The sequence below is a fragment of the Xiphophorus hellerii genome, chromosome 15 (assembly GCF_003331165.1).
Source record: "Xiphophorus hellerii strain 12219 chromosome 15, Xiphophorus_hellerii-4.1, whole genome shotgun sequence".
Lineage (NCBI taxonomy): Eukaryota > Metazoa > Chordata > Actinopteri > Cyprinodontiformes > Poeciliidae > Xiphophorus > Xiphophorus hellerii.
The window spans coordinates 3827278-3827717 of record NC_045686.1 but is presented as its reverse complement, the minus strand read 5'-3'; positions in this window follow the sequence as shown (position 1 = coordinate 3827717).

Genomic DNA, 440 nt, shown 5'->3' with positions numbered 1-440 from the left:
AACCGGTAAAATCCGGTTTAGGATTTTCAAAATAAAACATAAGGAAGTAGTTCATTATTTATTGAAAGGCCCAGTGGTTGGGGACCACTGAGTTAGAGGACTTCCAGCAAGTCCCAGATGTTGAAAAATTTCAAAGTCTCGAAAGTCTTTGACAATTTTGTGACAGAGCCCCTCTTCAGAAGCTGTCTGTTAAAATCCTGCCCATGGGGTTTTCCTGCATAAGGTCTTGAAATCCTACCTATCAGTCTGGGCCAATTTAAGCCCTTTTCTGCAGGGGGGTGGCCAATGCTTTGGAAGTCCCTATTTTCTGTGAACACATGAGAAATGATTCAACCACACCAGGCTGTCATGGGCTATCGCCCCATATGTGCTTACCCCCACTCAGATTCTTACTGAGACTCTGATTACAGACCCAGACAGAACAAGCGGACCCGTCCTGG